Here is a 19,287-nt window from a genome sequence, read left to right as displayed (position 1 = left end):
TGAATTGGAATTCACAAGTTTTTAACATCAAAAAGCCATAATTTTTCTGAGATTTTTGAGCCTTTTGAGCATCTTGTAATTCTTTCATGCTCACTTTTATTATTGCTTTAAGTGCGTCAATATTGAACTATTATTCTAGAACTTGCTTGATTATGCATGTCGAGACCACACCATTTGATTTGATATATCAAAATGATTAAGGCACTTAGGATTAACCCACTCATTCCATGAAAAGCCTACCTCCACGATTAACCCTTAGTAAACCCATTTGAGCCTAACAAGCCATTCCTTATATTAACCTCAATATTAACCCTTAACCCATTATTGTTGAAATCCCCTAAATTAATTTGATCCCTATTTTTGTTGAGATTTGAGGTGAATAAATTGTTTAACTATGTCTTGTTTGTAATAAGTTAGTCCTTGAATAATTAACTTGTTCTTAAAATAAAAAAAAAACCTATGTATACATATTTGTAATTTCATATTCTGAGAGAAGCTCTGTTGTACGCAAGTGAAGATTAACTCTTTTTCTAGTTAGTCAATTTTTCAATTCAATCTCGATCCTAACCCTTTCTTTCAGCTTGTGACCACAACCCCTAACCAAGCCTCACTACAACCCTCTAAAGACCTTTTGATTGATGTATCATCTTAAATTATAGTGGTGGAGATTTGATTTTCATGCAAGCCTATGGTAATGAATTTTCATTATTGACTATTGAGTGCTTCATTTATTGTCCTTAAACGCCTCGAGTGATTTGAGTGAATCTTTAGAGAGGATGTAAAACTCTGTGATTGTAACATCCTAAAATAGGGCCTCGTCAGAATAGTGGTTTTGGGACCACAAATATGACATCAAAATATTTATTTTATGATTATTATGAGCCCTAGAATATGAGTATATGCATGTGTTAAAGTTTCATGAAGAAATTCTAAGCATAAGGTGCCCAATTGGAAATTAGGGACTAAATTGAATAAATTGCAAAACTTGGATTCTAGAAGCAATTTGTATGAAATTGCTTTAGATTATGAATTAGTAGGTCTTGGATATTAATTTGCCCAAAATCTAAATTTTTGGACAAAAATGGGCTTGCATGGATGAAATTTTAAGGAAAGGGCATAAGGGCATTTTGGTCATTAGGCTTTTTAATGAAATAAAATGGCAAAAATGAACCAAAATCAGCTCATTTTCTCCTTCATCCAGCCAAATTTCAGGGGTCACCATAGCTAGGGTTTTCAAGCTTTCCAAGCTAAATAGCAAGCTCCCAAGCCCCGTTTTTCATGTTCTTTGTATTTTTGAAATCCCGATAGCTTGCTCTTCCTATTTCTACCCATATTTCATGCTAGAGGTTATGTTAAAAAATTTACCCATGCATGATTTATTGGTATTTTGATGGATTATGGAGGAATATGAAAGATTAATGTGTGTTAAACATCTTTTCCAAGTTGGTTTTCATGAGAAACCCTTATAGGGACTATTTTGCAAAAGATGTAAATGTGCGGTAGAAATGGGGAAGATAATGAAAAATGTGGGCTTCCATAAGAGAGAAAAATGTTCGGTTAGGCTTGGGTAAGATAGAAATTGCATGTGTTTCATTATACGAGCTTAGGGACTAATTCGTAAAAATGTCAAAGGTTAGGGGTAAAGCGGTCAATTGGACCAGGGGTGGATATTAAACTTGAAATGTATTATGTGGGGTATTAATGAGTTAATTTTGCTATTATAGACCCCGAGGAACAAGTTCCGAAGGTCGATCGTGGTAAACGCAGGGTTTCGGAACACACTCCCGAAAAGAATACCAGGTAAGTTCGGATAACTTAAAGTAAACCCCTAATATTCATAATTGTATGATTTATGAATGCATGAAATTTGTATTTATTGATAGTATGAAGATGCATGAAATGCATCTTTAGTAATGACTTGTTGATAATCATCTCGGTTGAGGTTGATAAAGTGGATTCGATGGATAAACCCTGATTGATATGTGTAACGGGATACTGTATGTGTTGCAGTAAAGATTTAGCCTGGACGGATAATCCATTGATCTCAATTATGATAAGGATCTAGCCCAGACGGGTGTTTCTTGAATGATCAAGTCTTCCAAAGAATATATATGTATTATAGATTTAGTCCGGACGGGTAATCTGATTAGGGACTGAATTTAGCCTGAACTAGCTTCTTCCATCCCGTGTTTGAGCCATAACACTTTTACTAATGGAACCCTTTTGTTTCGCAACTCCTTCATTTCACGAGCTAGGATACTGAATCGGTTCTTCTTCATAACTCATATTGGCTTGAATCTCAACCTCGATGGACTAATTACGGGACGGATCGATCTATAGCGTCAAGCATCGAAACATGAAACACGCCGTGAATCTTTTCAAGTTCGGGGCAAAATCAAACGATATGCAATCGGACCGACTCGTTCGGATATCTCATATGGCCCGATGAACCTCGGACTCAATTTGCCCTTGCGCCCAAATCGAGTATCTTTTTCCAAGGCGAAACTTTAAGAAACACTTTATCTCCCACCTAATACTCAATGTCTTTTCGCTTCAGATCCGCTGCACGACTTCGACGATCGGAGGCTATCTTCGATTTTCACGGATTACTCTTACTTTCTCAGCGTCTTTAATCAAATCCACTCGAAAATTTTGCTCTTACCGAGCTCGGTCCAAAACAATGGTGTACGGCATTTACGCTCGCATAAGGCCTCGTAAGGCGCCATCTTAATACTTGATTGAAAACTATTGTTGTAAGCTTAATTCAATCAAAGGTAAATACCGCTCCCATGAACCATCGAACTCGAGGATGCAACATCTCAACATATCCTCAAGTATCTCGAATTATTCGCCGGATTGACCATCGGTTTGGGGTGAAAGGCGGTCTGAAATGCAACTTGGTACCCAAAGCTTCTTGCAATTTCTTCCAAAATCGCGAGGTGAACCTCGGATCTCTATCCGACACAATGTAAATCAGACCCGTGTAATCTCACAACTGAGAAACGTACAATTCAGCTAGTTTATCCAATGAAAAATTCAGACGACAGGATAAAGTGAGCCGACTTAGTCACCTATCAACAACAATCCAAATCGCATCCTTCTTACTAGTCGACAATGGCAGCCGGACACAAAGTCCATTGTGACTCGATCCCATTTCCACTCGGGTATCATGATCGGTTGAAGTAACCTCAAGGCACTTGATGTTCCGCTTTCACTTGTTGACATATTAAACATCTCAAACAAAGTCGGAGATGTCTCGTTTCATACCATGCCACCAAAACCGACATTTCAAATCGTTGTACATTTTCGCACTCCCGGTGAATTGACATTCGGCCATAATGAGCTTCGCTCGTAATCATCAAATGAGTTCTCAATTTCTTGGAACACACAAACGATTTCGAACCTCAAACAATCGTCATTATCAATTTGAAACTCCGATTCCTTGTTCAAACACACTCACCTGCTTTGCAACCAGCTCATCGTCAACTTTTCGAAGCTTCGCGAATTTGATGAGTCAATAATGGTTTGGCCTTTAATTCGCTATTAACACATTGTCGGGTAGGATAGACAAGTGTACATTCATAGCTCGTAAAGCAAACAAAGGATTTTCGCTTAAGGCGTCGCAACCATATTAGCCTTTCCGGTGATAATCAATGACAAGCTCATAATCTTTTAACAACTCGAGCCAACGTCTTTGTCGCAGATTTAAGTCTCTTTGAGTCATCAAATATTTGAGACTTTTGTGATCCGAATACACATGGCACTTCTCACCAAATAAGTAATGTCGCCATATCTTTAAGGCGTAATACGATGGCGACCAATTCGAGATCATGGGTCGGATAATTTTTCTCATGTGGCTTTAATTGTCTCGACGATAGGCCACAACTCGACCTTCTTGCATCAATACGCAACCTAACCCAAGTAGGGAGGCATCACTATAGATGACAAACTCTTTGCCAGATTCGGGCTGTACTAGTACTAGAGCTTTCGTCAAATGAGTTTTCAATTGGTCGAAACTTTTTCGACACTTTTCCGTCCATTCAAACTTGACATCTTTCAAGCGCTTTGTCATGGGTGTGGCTATCATCGAGAATCCTTTTACAAATCATCGGTAGTAACCGCAAGTCCCAAAAGCTCGAACCTCGTAATATTTCTTGGAGGCTTCCAGTTAATATGACTGAAATTTTGCTCGGTCGACTCGAATACCCGATGCAGATACCACATGACCCAAGAAGCTAACCTCTTAACCGTAACTCACACTTGTTGAACTTAGCATATAACCGCTATCCCGTAAAATTTGCAACACTAATCTCAGGTGCACCGTATGTTCGGTCTCATCTCTTGAATAGACCAAAATGTCGTCAATGAATACAACTACGAACCGATCCAAATACGGGTGAAGATCCGATTCATCAAATCCATAAATACCGCAGGGCATTAGTGAGCCCAAACGGCATCACTAAGAACTCAGAGTGACCGTATCTCGCTCAAGGCGCTTTGGGTATGTCCGAGTCCCGACCAAGAATCGATAATAGCCCGATCTCAAATCTATTTTTGAGAACACCGAGGTTCTTCAGCTTGATCGAACAAATCATCGATACGCTGAACGGATATTTGTTCTTTATTGTCACTTTATTGTCGACGATAGTCAATGCACAACCTCATGGTTCCGCCCTTCTTTTTCACAAACAACACCGGTGCACCCCAAGGTGAAAAACTTGGTCGAGCGAAACCTCTATCCGTCAACTCTTGCAACCGAAGCTTTCAACTCCTTCAACTCGGTTGGTGCCATACGATACGGAGCTATCGAAATTGGCGTAATCCTGTGTACAAGCTCAATACCAAATTCTACTTCCGAACAGTGGTAAACCCAGTAATTTTTCAGAAAAACATCCGGTATTCACAAACCACCGGCACCGATTTGGGTTTCTTTTCCAATTCCTTGTCATCAAGTACATACGCAAGGTATGCTTCGCACCCCTTTCTTACATGTTTCTGGGCCAACATTGCTGATATTACGGTGGCAACCCTTTAAGTCCGTAGACTCAACTCGGATTATCCCGTTATTCAAGCACCTCAAATCAATAGTCTTGCTTTTGCAATTCACAACCGCATCATGCACGGTCAACCAATCCAAACCAAGAATAACATCAAATTCATCAAACGGCAAAAGCATTAGGTCCGCCGGAAAGCAGGACCCTCGAATTTCTAGGGGACATTTCTTGCACACTTTGTCGACAAGCACGTATTGACCCAAAGGGTTTGACACTGAATTACGAACTCAAGAGACTCAACAGTAGAGTCTTATGGATGCTAAGGTTTCACATACATATGAATGAGTAGAGCTGTGGTCAATCAATGTAATCACACTAGTATCAAAGAGAGTGAAAGTACCAAGTGATAACATCGGGGAGGATGCTTCCTCTCGTGCACGGATGGCATATGCCCTAGCAGAGTACGGGTCTCGGATCGAACAGCCAGATCGGTGGCCCCTCTCGACTACCACCCCTACCTCCCGAAATTCTTGGTGGTCTACCTCTAGTTGTCATTCCACTAGGTCTTGCACCTTGCATCCTATTCTTCTCATCAAGCTCCGTGCAATCTCTAATGAAGTGGTCCTTCAACCGCATCCGTAATAAGCCCTATTGGTAGACTTACCCCAACATTCACCTATGTGTCTTCTCCCACATTGGGGCATTCAGTTTCTCTTGACGGTTATTGCCTACACTAGCTACCAAGTAGCTCGGGAGTTCACAATGGTCGTGCTCTAATGGAAATCCCGCAATCGTCCTCGATTTATTGGTGTCCTCCCGAACTTCTTTTACACCGAGAACGGAGTTTTACCCGTCGATCTTTTGTGATAGTCTCTAGCTTCAAATTCAGCCTTCTTCTTCTCCTTTCCAAGTTCCTCCGCCTTTGTGCTCGCTCAACTAGTGTAACGAATTCTTTTATCTCCAAAATACCCACTAGTAGTCTTAGATCTTCATTCAATCCTTCTTCAAACCTCTTGCACATAGCAACCTCATCAGCCACACACTCCGGGCATACCGATCGAGTCTTACTTAACTCATGTTCGTATTCGAGACATGTCATGCGGCCTTGCTTGAGTTCCGTGAATTCCTTACGCTTTTGATCGATGAACTGTTGATTAATATATTTCTTTCAAACTCCGCTTGAAAGAAATCCCAAGTAACTCGCTCGCTTGGAACTATAGAAATCAAGGTCCTCCACCAATAGTAGGTCGAGTCCCGCAACAAGGATATAGCACACTTTAGACATTCATCGTGTGCATGATAGTTCATCAAACACCGAATGGTGTTGTCAAGCGTAACTCGGCCCTTTCGGCATCATCAAGAACTATGGCCCTGAACTCTTCAGCCCCGCTTCCTAATCAAGTCTACAGTGGCTTACTCATTTCACAGGTCAAGAATCGATGGCATTACGGGCTCTTGGGGTGGATTATTCAAATTGGAATTGTTGGACAACCGGATTGGTTCGGGCATATTGCGCGACCCACTCATTCATCATGGTAAAGAAGGCTTGTTTAGCCCCTCACCTTGATTATTCGCAGATGACCGAGGTTCAACAGCGGCGCCCCTTGTGCAGAGCAGCCGCTACACTTTCAACGCCATCCGCCAAGGTTCTCTCTACATCGGGATCCATTTACTAATCAAAACAAAAAAAATTTTAACCGTCAAGTCATCACACATTTAAACATTAACATTAAGGCATGTAAGCTAGACTCATACGTGCCATGGTAGTCCTAGAACCGACTAAACCATAGCTCTGATACCAATAAAATTGTAACACCCGAACTCGAGACCGTCACGAGTCGAACACGAGGTGTTAATGCACTTCAAACCACTTATTGAGAAATTCCAGACAAGCTGCCAATCTATGTACTAGTCGTTTCAAAAATCATAACTTGAGTTTTACAACTCAAAAATCAGTTTTGTAATTTTTTCCTGAAACTAGACTCATATTTCGATCTACATATTTATTTCTAGAATTTTTAGTCTAGCCAATTAGTACAGTTTATTAGTTAAAGTCTCCCATGTTACAGGGGCCGACTACACTAACCTTCATGCGTTACAACTCGAATAACTCCCTGTGCAGGGCTTCAATACTGATGCCGTTTGTTTCTATAGAAACTAGACTCAAAGAAGAATTTATACATATATGGTATGACTCTTAATTATCTCTGATTAATTTATAATGAATTTTCAAAGTCGGAACAGGGAATCCAGAAACCGTTCTGGCCCTGTTTCACGAAAACCCAAATATCTCTTAACATACAACTCATATGACCGTTTCGTTTCTTCCATATGAAAATAGATTCATCAAGGTTCATTTACATAATTTATTCACTATTTAATTCCATTCCTACTATTTTTAGTGACTTTTCACATCCACGTCACTGTTGCTGCCAGCATCTATTTCTAGGGTAGACTTTCTCTAACACATAGTTTCTATGATTCAACCACCCCTTTTCATATATAGTCCAAAATATAATCATGATGACCCATTCTAATGGCTGGTCATTGCCAAACATTTCCATGCCTCTTAATGAGCATATACATACCAAATGATTATAACATTATGCTCAAAACATTTATAAGCCATTTTCGCATGGCTATTCAAAATTTTACATACCAAGTTCAAACAAAACATAATAGCCTATACATGCCGAAATGTTTTCTTAGACCATCTAAGAAGAAGATACCAAAAAGTCGCTAGTCGGTGTGATGACTTCGACGACGGTCCCGAGCACGCAAAATGGATCAAGAACCTAAATAAACAACAAATAAGCACACCAAATGAGTACATAACTCAGTAAGTCGTAAGCACTACTCTACCATCCAACAATAACAATCATAAGTGAATAAACAAATAATACAAAATCGATGTTTCCAACCATAACAAACTATGCTGCAATTTCTTAAATTTTTGGTTCGATCTCATGCCAAGTCCTTCAACCAAATCAAACGCCAAGTCAGCCCAATCGATTTGGATCCGCTTCTCAAGTTGGAACAACGATGCACTAGATAATTTTATGCATACACCGCACAATCTCAATTTCGATATTTAGTTAGTAGCTCAATCACTTACCTCGCTCATGCACAATTTATTTCAACAACCGAATGTGGCACACATAGTGCTTATTATGTTCGCACACATAGTGCCATAGCAAATCGCACACATAGTGCCATAGCAAATCGCACACATAGTGCATTAATAAATTGCACACATAGTGCATTTGAGATAGCCTCATGCCTCAACCTCCCAATCGCACACATAGTGCCACATAATCTTGCACACATTGTGCCCTATGTCAATTCATCATGGTAAAGCAATTTACTAAATTCAAATTGTACATATGGTCATATTAATAAATAGGAGAATCACTTCGAAAAATATCTATCCAAGGAGTTCTCACAACAAGTGCTTAAGGACTTACCTTGCGTTGAGTATAACGGTTCCGACCCGCTACTCGATGTCCTTGGCTTTGCCCTTGCTTGTTTCTCCTTCTTTAACTTCTCGGGCTTAATAGATAAATAAACTAGTTCAATCATCTTGCTATACATTTATAGTTCAATTACACATGCATATGTCTATTTGTATATTCGGCAACCCCTCTTACTAATTACTCATTTAGTCGATTATACACATGATTAAAGGTAACATCATGAATGGGCATACTTATATATATATATACATACCCGATTGTGCACCAAAAATTTGACTCAACATCACCTACATACTCCCTTTGATGGCCGAATATATATATATGTATAGTGTCATCTATAACATCATCTAAACACCTAAATTCTTCTAATGCACACTTGACCAACCTTTGTCCCAATCTAGCATAGCTTCACCTCCATTTGTGATATCATATAAATTTGCATGTTGCTACATTCCTTAGGTTCAACATCTCTATGCCCATTATAGCCACTCCCCTAACCCAATTCTAAAAATCGGCAACATCCCCTTTCAACTATGTTAGCCGAATACTCCTCCCTTCTTAGTCCCAACTTCGCACCTCCAACAAAATGACTTAACATCTTCACTTTCATGCTAACATAACAAGCAACTTAGTTCATCCACACAACTAACATGTCAATAGCATCAAGGTATCTACTAAAATTTTTTTAAGCTTCTTGTCAAATTCCAACTCTCCAACAACCCCAAATCCCACCATGGGATAGATAGAATTCAAACTAACAACCAACAATACACATGAATTTAAAGGAATAACTTCAACATACCTCAACTTAGATACTAGTATGGCCGACTTCTCCAAAGCTTTTTCTTTTCTTTCACTTGGTTTTTCGCTAAGGGTAGCAAGGATGAACACCTATTTTTTTTGTTCATTTTCTTATCATTAATCTTTATTTCCTCTATTTTAATATCTTACCAACATTAAATAATAATAACAACATGATCTTGGAAAGATGAAGCCATGCCTGCCGGCCACTCAACTTAGTTTGGGGCATTTTGACATGCAAACCCAACTTTTCATAATTCCATACTATTTGGTCCTCACTTATTTACCTATCAAATTTTCTAAGTCTCTCAACTAAATCCTTTCGAGCAAGATTCACATTCCTAAGATAAAAATTGAATCATCAAATTTTTATACAAGTACTACCACACATATAAGGTATGCAAATAAAATTTTAACTAAATTTTATGACTCGGTTTTGCAGTCCCGAAACCACATCCCGACTAGGGTCAAATTAGGGCTGTTACAGTACATATATGGAATGATCATTCCTATGAATTGACGGATAATGGGTATTCCATCGAGATTTCCTAGAAACTCAATGAGATCAACATCGGATATACATATATGAATGAAATGTTGAATGATGAGCTCATCTAGTTAGATTATATGATACATGATTATGTGACTAACTCATTGATTGAGTGCATGTGATAGGAAATCATTTTATAATGGATGATTTCATGAATTAAGTATGGATGTATGCTAATTATTTGGTAAGTTTAATTTTTGGTTATTTAAGCTTACTAAGCTTGAAAATGCTTACCCCCTCTCTTTTCCCTGTTTTTTAAAGCTCGAGGACTCATAAAGATTGAAATACGATTGGAGAGTTAACACAGTATCAACTAGTCAAGCTTTGGTATAAAGACACTTCTATTTTGTTAATGGCATGTATAGGGCTTTGAGTATTTTGTCATATAAGTCATTTGAATTTCCAAATGAAGGCATGTAAAGATGCATTCATCTTTTTGTACAAGGCCATGGAGATTGGCATATTTGAAAGTAGGCTATGACCTGCCTTTATATGCATGTTTATGCTCCATTATGATGGGTTGCTGCAAGTGGCAATGAGTTCAAAAATGAGCCAAGTTTTGAATGTGTTACAATAACATAAGAACCCATAAATACTAAATGGGAAATAACCTTTTTGAATGAAACCAATGATATAAGGTTTTCATACAACTAATTTCATCAAGATCATTTACAAGTGTATAAATCATGTTTTACTTTGAATTTGGTATCTTTTAAGAAAAAGAAGTAGAAAGGGGTGATTAAAGGCTTGGTAAATAGCCTATTAAAGTCTACATGGTTAGACACACGGGCGTGTGTCTATGCCATGTGTGACACACGGCCTATCCCCATGGGCGTGTGGTATGGCCAAACTTTAAGTCAAATTAGTACACGGGTAGGACACACGGGCGTGTGTCTGGGCCGTGTTAATTTAACAGAATGCTCAAGTTTTAGACACGGGGTGATTCCACGGGCGTGTGGCTTGGCCGTGTCGAAAAGTTAGTGTTGCCCACGGGTTAAAGGCATAGACGTACCTTAGACCACACGGGTGTGGGTGATCACACAGCCGCTCATGCATGGGCGTGTGGCACTTCTAAATAAGGAAATTTTTCTAAAGTTATGGACCGTTCCCAATCCTAAACCGAATCATCTCTATGTATATTTAAGGCCTCGGAGGCCCATTTAAAGGACGAGATGTGAATGCTTGTAAGTTCCAGTTCGGAGCTAAAACTGGTGAGTCGAGTCAGCATGTTTTAAATGAAAAGTTTCGGTAATGCCTCAAACCTTATCCCGATGCCGGATATGGCTGAGGGGTGTTAAATTTATTGGTATCAGAGCCACGGTTTAATCTGTTCTAGGACTACCGTAGAGGATGTGAAAGGTTCGTTAAATAGTAGACTGTATCAGATGCCCAAGCCACTCCATACAAAGCAAAAAGAGATATGGGGAAAGAGGACATCCTTGCCGGATTCCTCTAACAAGTCTGAATTTAGATAATAGAACACCATTCCACATAACTTGCATAGTAGAATTAGAAATAGACATAATAACATTATTGAGATAATTAAGGATACCTGCCACTCGAAGAGAAGCTTTAATAAACTCCCAACTGACTGACTCTGTCACAAGCCTTCTCCAAGCCAATTTTAATTGCCACCCATTTCCATTTCTTTTGACTTCGCATGGTATGAATCACTTCTTGAGCTAAGATGATATTTTCATCAATATTCCTTCCTACAATAAAGCCAGCTTGTTCCTACGCAATAATTTTAGGGAAAATATGTTTAAAACAATTTACAATTACCTTCATCGTCAACTTGTATAGGGCCGAACAAAGGCTAATAGGCCAGATTTGGCCAAAAGCATGCGGATTCTGAACCTTCAGAATAAGAACGATCAAAGTATTATTCAAATCAAGATCAATAGAATTTCCATCAAAGACCTTCCGAACCCATTCACAAATCACTCCCCCTATAGTGTCCCACTGTTTCTGGAAGAAAAGGGCATGAAAACCATCACTATCAGGGGCTTTAAGAGGTGCCATATCAAACAGAGCCTCCTTAATCTCCACATTCGACATCAGTCTTCCCAAAAAACTAATGCCAACTAGATCAAGCTAGGGAAAACCACTATGAGGTAAACTTCCTAGAGGTGCAAGAATTTCTCTATACAGTCTTTATGTAACATCCCGAATTAGGGCCTAGTCGAAATAGTGGTTTCGGGATCACAAATTTGACACAGTAAAATTTTTTTTTATTACATTTTTATGGTCTACAATTTCACGGGATGATTTCGTGAAAATTTCGTTCGAAAATTTTGACGTTTGGGCACTCAATTTAGTTAAAAGGACTAAATTGTAAAAAGTGCAAAATTTGAGTTCTAGAAGCTAGAGGTGTCTAATTGCTATGAAATTTTAAATTGGAAGTCCTTGAATGGTAATTAGACTGTTGGTTAATTTTTGGACAAAAATGGACATGAAATAGGTGAAATATAATATTTTTAAGTTAGGGCATTTTGGTCATTTAGTAATTAAAATGAATTAAAAACAAAATTAAAAGCCAATTTTTGTCCATCTTGTACCCCTTGGCCAAAACTTGCATGGAGAAGAGATATCTAGGGTTTTTCAAGCTTCTAAACTCGATTTTAAGTCTGTTCTAGTCCTGTTTTAATGATTTTTACGTTTTTGAAATCATCGTAACAAGATCTATCTATTTCTACCATTTATTTGAGCTAGGGTTGATGTTTAAAAATTTTCCCACGTATTTCATGCATGTATTTTGATGTCTAATGGTAGAACATGAATGTTGGGTGTTTAATAAATGACTTTTGATTTTCGGTGAAAATGCTTAAAAGGACTAAATCGTAAAAGTTATAAAATTTGTCATAAAAGTGTGTTTTAGTGGGAATTGGGGACTGCTATAGTTATGAAAATGGTTTGGATAGGCTTAAAGTACAAAAAAGTTGAATAAAAATCATTTTACGATCATTGGGGCAAAAGTGAAAATATGTGAAAGTTTAGGGGTCAAAATGTAAATTTGTAAAAGTATGATTTTTGGACCCATATGAATAATGTGACTAATTAATAAGCTAAATGTGATATTACAGATCAAGGAAACTGAGATTCGGGCATAGATTGGAAATGAATGAGATTATAGACTAAATTAGAATAAATAGCCGTGCTCGCTTTTGAGGTAAGTTCGTATGTCAATAATAATGCAATAATATCATTGTTTAGGCTTGAACTTAAATTGATGTGTTAGCATTATGTGGTGAATATTTATATAGTAGGTATGATGATTGTATTATGTGACAAATACCTACATGTTATTTTGAGCAATGCCATGATTATTTCATGAATATGAGAATGGTGAATTTGTAAGCATGAATGATATTATGGTCGTTATCCACGATGATATGAACAAATACGATGAAGATTCTATGTGCAATGAGAAAAATCCCATTGGAACCTTAGGAATAGTTTAGGATACAAGTGACATGTCACTAGGAATTAAGAAATCTGAGCTTGTTGAGTGGTCTAAGTTCATGATATATGTGAAAATCTGAACTTGTTGAGTGGTCCAAGTTCATGATATATGTAGCATCCGAGCTTGTTGAGTGGTCCAAGTTCATAATGGATGCGATACATGTAACATCCGAGCTCGTTGAGAGGTCTGAGTTCATCATGGATGTGTTACATGTTATAAGGTAGCTTTGGCTACGTATGTTTATGTGGCATGTGCAAGTTTCTGTGTATCTAATAGTATTCCAAGTGTTCAACGGGAATTATAATGAATGATGCGATGAAAGTCCCGAGATGGGCATGGTAATGAAGGTAAAGTTATTCGATATGCTACAGATATGTACAGGTACGTATGTTATACTCATGAGTATTGCTTTGTTACAAGATGATATGTTACAAAAAGGTATATTAACATATATTTATATAAATATTTGATTAATGAGCTAGAATTCTTGACTGATGAATAAACTTGGTGATTATGTTATTATGCCATCATATTTAGTTATCATGATATTGCACTAAAATAGTTTTGAACATCAGCAGTTGTGTGATTTTGAAAATCCACCAAAAATTGTGGAAATTGAATTAGATACTGAATAAGATATGCGATTAAAGCTTATTAAATCTAGTTTCACATAGAAGAAATAATGTAAGCAAAAGAGTTTCATATTACAACATATTTGAACTTTTATAAGACATAGTCAGAGTGCTTTTGGGCTCCCCTGTCTCAAATTTGGAAAATCACTAAAAATTGTAAAAAAATGATTATGGGTTAGAGTTTATATTGCTAAATCCTTAATGAGTCTATTTTCAAGAGAAATATACAAGAACATTAATTGAATCTTGTACTAAGATATAATTGATTTTTAGTAAAGAAGGGTCAAAGCTTTCAAATAGCAGAACAGGAGCGACTTTAAAGAATAAACTGTACTTATTGGATAATCAAAAAATTCTGAAAATTTTATGATAAGAAGATATGTGAGTCTAGTTTTAGGGAAAATTAAAAGATATTGATTTGAAGTTTTGTATCTCAATATATAAATAATTTAGTGACTATGACTCGAGAAAACAACATGACCAGAATATAAGTAAAAGTATAATTATGGTTATATTACCATGGAAACATGTTGATAATTTGCTTATCATTTTCATATGGAGTTAATAAGCTTTAAGATTACTCCCTCCTCTCCATTTCTTTAGTGTTGTCAGGTCGGCTCGGGGTTGGAAATCACCGGAGGCAGCATCACATTATTAGGCTACCACCTTTGGAGTATTGTTAAATCTTAATGTCTTCAAGTGAGTGGCATGTATAGGGACTTAGTCATTATAATGTGTATTCTTTTGATTTGGCCAAGATTTTGGCTTAAATTGATTCATTATGTTTAGCCAGGAGATGTGGCTTGTATGGGTTATGGCTTGTAAGCCTATTTATCCAGGCTATTTATTGATGCCTTGTGATGTGGTCATGTGATTATAATTGTTTGACATGAATGGTTAGTATTACGGTATGTATGCTTGATGAATGTCCTATGACCAAACGAAGTGGTCATAATCAGAGAATAAAAGTGTGATATGACAATAAGTCAATAATGCTTGAACATGAAATTGGTGTGGAATGACTTAGGCAAGCATGGTATAAATGTATAAATGCTAATCAAAATAACATATTCAATTGATTGTGAATTGGTGTGTTTAGTCTTGGTATAAAATGAGTAAGCAAAACACATGTATGATGATATATGAATATTACAATTGAGTATTAATAGAGGATGTTTAATCATTTACTTGGTGCTACATTATATGTGTCTATAATTTATTTAAGTATGAAAGGTATTAATGGTAACAAAAAGGCATTGAAAAATAGCCTAAGTGCTAGCCACACGGGCAGAGACATGGCCATGTGTCTCAACCGTATGGAGGACACGTGATCGCGTGATTTCGTGATAGGTTTTAAATATTTATAATTACTCATTCTTGAATTAACTATTATTGCGATGTAGGCAAGTGTACCTATCAAATAGTAGTATAGTTTTAGCAAGATTGGATTGTTGAACCCAAAGGAACTAAAAGTACTAGTAATGACTATCTTTTTATTATCTAGCCTAAGAATAAAGAGGTTTTTGTTTTAACTAACTAATTATCTATGTGATATCCCGAATTAGGGCCGGCAAATAAGATTGAACAAGATAGTAATTTAATATTTAAGAGTCAAGTAAGAATTTACAAGAATTTGTGAAATGGTGAAATTAGTGATTAAAAGAATTTATTAGGTCAAACGGGTCAAAAATGAGGTATCGAGACCTCAAAGTTGAAAATCGAGCTATAAATATTTTTATAAATATTTATGGAGTGTCATTGAGTTAGTATTAAAGTTTCGTTAGAAAATTTTAACGTTTGGATGGCTAATTAATTAAAAAGGACTAAATTGAAAATAGCGCAAAATTTGTTAAATTGTGAGTAAATAGCTTAAGTATTTAAAAAGATGGATTTAAAGAGCAATTAGACACAAAGGTTAATGGCTGGACGGTTTGGGTATGAAATAAGCAAGAAAACAATGTGAACAAGGGGCAAAATTGGAAATAGCATAAAAGTTAATAGTTAAATAATGATGTAATTGAAAAATCTAGACATTTCTTCATATTTTCTTAGCCAAAACGCCATAGAAGGTCTGGAGAAAGCTGGTTTTTCATATTTTTACATCATGTGAGTTTAATTCTTACTTTTCTTGATAATTTTTATGTTTTTATGACTTTTACAATTAGGTCCACTTGTAGAATTCATTAGTTTTTGATTTTATGGGTGAAATTGGAAGTTACCCTGGATGGATAAGGGAATTTTATGATGAATTATTATGAAATTTAAGTTCTAATTTCATATTAAGGTGGTTTTATTAAGTGATTTTGATAGGAAATGATATTTAGGACCTAATTGTGAAAAAGTTGTGAATTGAAGGTTTCGTTGAAATTAAGAATATAAAAGGTTTTGAAATAGTTTATAATGATAAAATAAAGTGTTAATTGAGAAAAATTAGTTCAATTGATGGGTGAATTGAGCAGGGACTAAATTGTGAAAATTGTAAATTTTGGTGTAAAAGTGCAATTTCAAAATTTGAATAGCATAAATTGTGAAGTGAAATAGAATTGAAATGGATGCTAATGAAGGAATGATTTTATAATTATAGATCAAGAAAACGAATGAATCGTGGAAAGGAGAAAATTCAAGAATAGTCCACAATTTCTACGACTTTTGCAAATTAGTCCGTAAGTTCATATGGCAAAGTTCAATGTTTTGATATGAAAATCTTATGATTGTTAAAGTATTTTATTGTTGATGAATACTATCAATTTGCATTAACTAATGAATAATGTGTAACTAAAAGTACAAATTAGTAGGAACAATGGATTTGAGTGCTTCTATTCGTGACCTCGATGAATTGACGAAAAATATGTGATAAGTGTGCTCGTTTAAGACCATAGCTGGGCTATGGCATCGGTGCAATGTGATAATGTGACTCAGATAAGACCATAGTGGGCTATGGCATCGGTATAATGTGATAATGTGATTCCAGTATAAGACCATGTCCGGATATGGCTTTGGTATGATATGTGAACCGTGTAAGACCATGGCAAGGCTATGGCTTCAGTGTGTGATGCGTAACAATGTGAAAGTCCATAGTTTACTATGGCAATGTGATAATGAAGCACTCAATTCCCTTATTGTTCCCTAATTTGACAATGAAGTAAATGAGAAATGGGCCTAAGGGAGTTAAATTGTGAGTAGCCATATGGAAATTATTCCAATGAGTTATTAATGAAATTGTGATTTGGAGGATGAAATAGTTAAACTAATAGATATATGATTGTGTACGATATTTGATATGGTTTGTGTTTATATGCCTATGAGCTTACTAAGCTTCAATAAGCTTACTTGTGTGTGTTTAATATTTTTATGTAGATTGACTTGAAGTGAAGTGGGTAGATCGGATCAACACAATAGGGCACACTATTCAGGTCAATTCTGGTAGGTTTTTTTTATGTTTAAAGATTTATATGGCATGTATAGAGTTTGAATGAATTGAAGTAAAGATGTTATGAACTAGTTAACAATATTTGTACTAAAACAGTTTTTGGTAAGTAGCAGTAGTTTGACTTTGAAAATTCACCATAAATTGTGGAAATTGAGTTAAGGGCTGGAAAAAAAATGAGATTAAAGCCTAATGAGTCTAGTTTCATATAGAGGAAACGGTGCATGCAATTGGATTTTATGTTATGAGATATTTAAATTGTGGTGAGACAGAGTCTGAATGACTTTGAGTTCCCCTGTTCTGATTTTAGAAAATCATTAAAAATTTCACAAAAATAATTATGAGTCATACTGTATATGTATGGATTCCTCATTGAGTCTATTTTTAAGAGAAACAAACGGAATGGTTATTTGAATTTTGTACAGAGAGAAATTTGGTTCGTAGTGCACAGGGGTCAAAGTAGCCAAACCCTGAAATAGGGGAGGATTTAACTAATAAACTGTACTGGACCAACCAAAAATTATAAAAAAAAATTGGTAAGTAGATATATGAGTATAAATTTGGGGAAAATTTACGGATTTGGGTTTCGAGTTTTATAACTCGAGATATGAATTATTTAGCAACTATGACGCAGTTGGACAGCTTGTCTGAAAAGTATGATATAAATTATCTAAATTTGGTTAAGTGCTCAAATAAGTTTAGTAGAGTGGTTTCGGGACCACAAATCTGAGATAGAAATAATTATTTTATAATTATTTTGAGGTCTATGATATGATTGCATGATTATGTGAAAATTTCGTGAAGAAATTCTATACATAAAGTGCTTAATTTGAAGTTAGGGACCAAATTGAATAAGTTACAAAATTTGCATTCTAGAAATTTCTAGTATGAAATTGCTTTGAAATATTAATTAGGAGGTCTTAAATAGCAATTTGACCAATTTCTAAGTTTATGGACAAAAATTGGACATGGATGGAATTTTTGAAAGTTTAATAAGGAAGGGCTAAATGAAATAAAATGGGAAAATAACACAAAAATGATCATCTTCTTCATAAGTTGCTGCCAAATTTTGCTCTCCACGATAGCTAGGGTTTCAACACTTTTAAGCCTTGATTGTAAGTGATTTCTATGCCCGTTTTTAATGTTCTTTACATTTTTGAAATCCTCGTAGCTCGGTTTACTTGTTTCTACCAATATTTTGAGCTAAGGTTTATATTTAAAAATTTACCCATGAATGATATGCATGAATTTTGATGTTTTATGGTAGAATATGAAGCTTGAGATTGTGTTAAACAACTTTTGCTAAGTGATTTTACGTAAAAACGACTAAAATGACATAATCGGTAAAAATACCTAGTGTTCATAAGTACATGTTAGAGAGAGAATTGGATGTTGCTGTAGAAGGGAAAATGATCAGCATATCATAAAACATAAGAAAATAGGATGAAGTTTAATTTACGAGATTTAGGGCAAAAGTGTAAATATGTGAAAGCTTAGGGGCAAAATTGTAATTTTTCCAAAATATGATTTTTGGTTGATTTGAATAATATGAGTCCTAATTAGGCTATATTTGAAATGATAGAGCAAGGAAAATCGAAATTCGGGCTACAATCGGTAAAATACCAAGTTGTGGACAAAATGGTAAAAATGACCATTTTCGCATACTAGGTAAGTTCAAATGTAAATATTGTAATATAACTGTTATTTTAAATCATTTAATGCTATTTATACGATATTATGATTGTTATCATGCAATTCTATGCTTTGTGGTCATTGTTGGACAACATGCAAAAATTTTATGAATTATGTGAAAAATATGAAAGACTACTGAAGTATCGTCATAGGTATTCCAAGAAGAATGGTAAAGGAGTACGAACGAGGAAAGTCCCGTTGAACCATAGGAATAGATTTAGATATTTGGGCATCCGAACTCGTTGAGTTGAGTCC

The sequence above is a fragment of the Gossypium arboreum genome, chromosome 13, assembly GCF_025698485.1.
Source record: "Gossypium arboreum isolate Shixiya-1 chromosome 13, ASM2569848v2, whole genome shotgun sequence".
In the NCBI taxonomy this organism is placed as follows: Eukaryota; Viridiplantae; Streptophyta; class Magnoliopsida; order Malvales; family Malvaceae; genus Gossypium; species Gossypium arboreum.
This window is presented reverse-complemented; position numbering follows the sequence as displayed.